This window comes from Echinops telfairi, unplaced genomic scaffold (genome assembly GCF_000313985.2).
Source record: "Echinops telfairi isolate 266 unplaced genomic scaffold, ASM31398v2 ScPeMD7_7424;HRSCAF=8462, whole genome shotgun sequence".
NCBI lineage: Eukaryota > Metazoa > Chordata > Mammalia > Afrosoricida > Tenrecidae > Echinops > Echinops telfairi.
In genome coordinates, this window is record NW_022111324.1 from 45,100,770 (window position 1) to 45,104,031 (window position 3,262).

General features: G+C 46.6%; 1 protein-coding gene across 1 annotated transcript in view; it reads right to left on the minus strand.

The window, feature by feature from the left end:
• Positions 1–3,262, minus strand: part of KIF14 (kinesin family member 14) — a 65,713-nt gene that overhangs the window by 15,530 nt on the left and 46,921 nt on the right. The window lies entirely within an intron of this gene.

Below are 3,262 nucleotides of genomic sequence, written 5' to 3' on the forward strand. Positions count from 1 at the left end.
AGGGTATTATTAATGATGCAGAATAAGTATTTACTGAGCACTATTATTTTCACAGGCCCTGGAAACGGCTGTGCATTGCAAACGTGGTCTCTTGGCTCGTTGTCCAGAGGGAATGAGACGTGCACTCAAGTGGCGAGTGCTGTGAGGACACAGTGCTGTGACAGGCTCTGACGCGCGCGTAGCCCAGCGCCGGGAGTCCTGAGGGCACGGAGGAGTCAGCTACATAGGGAGGCCGGCTTGGAAGCAGGTCAGATTAGTGTTTTCAGACAGAAGGACCGGGGTGAGGGAAAGCCATGGTGAAGAAAGGGCTGCATTCACAAAGAAACAAGTCAAGTTCAGAAGGATGTAGTCCAGTGTACACGGGAGAGGTCAGGGGATGAGGCCGGGAGGCTGCCGTTTAGGAAGCTTGTCTTTTCTCCTGAACACACGATCCTGGGAAAGACTAAAGCCGGGGAGGGAGGCAGGGCAGCAAGTCGCTGAGGAGACGCTTGCTGTGGTGTGAAGGGCGCGTAGCTGTGAAGTGTCCCTGCCGCACAAAGGAAGGAGATGGCTCTATCTTCCATCTCTTTTCCCGGCGGCGCCTGTAGAATCACCCAAGCCCTCCCCTGAGCATGATGGGCTGTAGAGTTACTACTCTTCCTAACTCCTCCTCAAAACAGCAGGCTACATTTTCTGTTACTGGGGTTGGGGGTTGGGGGCATTGGGGAGAGATGACACAGCCACCATCCATACTGCCATTGATTTTATATCAATTTTCTGAAATCCAACTCCAGCGCCCATGATTTCAGTGAAACTACTGAACCGATGGCCAGATCCCGATCTGTGACCATCGTTCACCTAACAGACTTCTCTGCTGCTGCTGACCACTCTCTGAAAAATGCTAGCTGTCAAAAGCTGGCGAACAAAGGCATCTGTCAGTAGCAGCTAAATGTCTCAACTATAAAAATCTCCCCATGAAGTCATCCTTTGAGGAAAGCAAAGAAACATGATGAATAATAGGGACAGGAAATATTAATTCTCACATGGTGCAGTCTTCTACTTAGCGGTTGAAAGGAAGGGCACATTACGCCAAACTAGGAAAACTTTCGGCACTGTCGCTGGCAAACAGTTTGAAACCACATAAAGGAAATGCTGTCACTATCCTTTCAAAGAGTTTTTACTTAACCTCGGGCAGAAATTCACTTTTCACTGTCGACATCACATATCAAAATTTATAGACAGGCAAGCCAGTCTACTTTATGGCAGGACCGGTGAGGCATCTCAGTGCCTCGCCGCAGCTCTATAATTACGAGTCTGTCAGCGCTCCCATTACACGCCGACATTCTAAGTTTGCAATTCTGTCATAAACATCCCTGCAAGGCTGAAACTTCATACACAAGGTCTTAGCCCATGCACAAATCAATATTTCCCCCAAATAGGATAGTTTTAAATTATAGAAGTTCTCAAAACATCTCTGTCAAATGAAAGCATGCAATTTTAATATCTTAGAAGTTTTTTTCCAGTAGCATTTTAAACTGGGTGATTCCCTGGAAGTTGGGGAAGGCATAAAGATGCAACTCGCCGACACTTAGTACGCTAGACAAGTTGTCGTATTGTGATCCACTATTCTAATTACATAAGTGTCTGTCACAAACAATAAAACCAGCATTCATTTGGTGGGAAGTAGGCTTAAGTTACTCCTTATTGGCTTCAGTAGCCCAACCCTCTTCAACTCATGTTCATGTGAGAGGCTAAAACTATTTTGAAATTCTCAAAGTCGGTCCGTTGGTATTAGATCAGAAATCACATTCTCTCCGCCTTTCAGGATTTAAACTTCATGCAGTCGATATGAAGTACCAAGCACTAAGAGCTGGTTAGGCGTCCCTGACAACTGCAGCTCCCGGCCATGGAGCTGGTTCCAGCTCACAGGGACCTTCAAGACAGAGCAGCACAGCCCCTCCCGGGTTTCTACCGCTGACACTTTTTACAGAAGCAGAGAACCGCATCTTTTCCCAGAGTAGTGCCTGGTGGCTGCAAACTGTTGACCTGGTGGTTAGCAGCCAAACACATAACCCACTATGACACAAGGAGGTTCATCGGCAGTCTTCACAACACTTTTGTAACATCATAATGATCATCAGTCCTATGTTATAGAAAATGATGGTTTTAATGATTAATTTTATGTGTCAGCCTGACTACGCTATGGTTCCTAGTGGTTTGGCCCAACTGTCATCTAGTTGCTGCTCAATACTTTAATCTAAGGTGATGCCATCAATCCGTTGAAAAGAGAGTGCCCTTCAGGTGTGTTCTGCCTCTAGTCCAGTTTGCCAGCACTCTCTGATCTTCACTCTACACTCTCCATCGCCCAGAACCTACAGATCTGGGAGGCAAACCTACAGAGGCTGCAGCCTGGACTTGCCAGGCTCTGCAAACATGAGTCAATTCCTGGAAATCAATCAATCAAGATCCCCCCTATGCTCTATACTCTAGCTACTGGTCTATCTCCGTCTATCTCATGTAGATAAAGAAGCTCCTGCTAGTGTTCCTTCTACAACCACTGCCTTAAATTTATCTAGAGAAACAAAAGCAGTCACATATACAGTCATTATATATATTCTCGAGGAACCCTAAGAGGGCAGTGGTCACCGCAGAGAGAGTACTACATATACATGATCTCGTTAATCTTCATGATGCACCCTGCAGTGTTGGGTGTGAGTTATGGTCTCCATTTTACAGATGAGAGAATTGACGTCTAGACACAGAAAGGTAACTTGCCTGACGCACCCCACACACCAGGCAGAGACTGTGATTTTCACTGCCCTACAGCCAGGGTACAGAGGAGTTCCCTGCTCTCAAAGAGCTCGGGATTTGTTCACATGACATGCTGCAGATTGCTTTCTGGGTAATGCTTGTAATGCTTGCCTCCATCTTACTGTGGCGTAGTAGTACGTACGAAGCAGGTAAAGGAGCAGTTGGAGGGAAACGATTCTTCCACGTGCAAAAGAGAGGCACTAGAGTACTGTTCAGAAAAAACAGGCGATGTGAGGTCACTCAAGCCTGGCCCCGAGCACTGGCCTTCCTCACACCAGCTCCAGGGTTTTGGAGCTTACAGTTACTTACCCTCTTTATGTCCTCAGTTTCTTCATATGTCACATGAGGTAATGGCAGTACCTACTTCATAGGTGTATGGTAAGGACTAAATGAGGCAATGCCTGGCAAACATCTGATAGCTGTGTTGGTAATGATGATGGGTTTGTTGCTGTCCTAATGACACTGACACTCA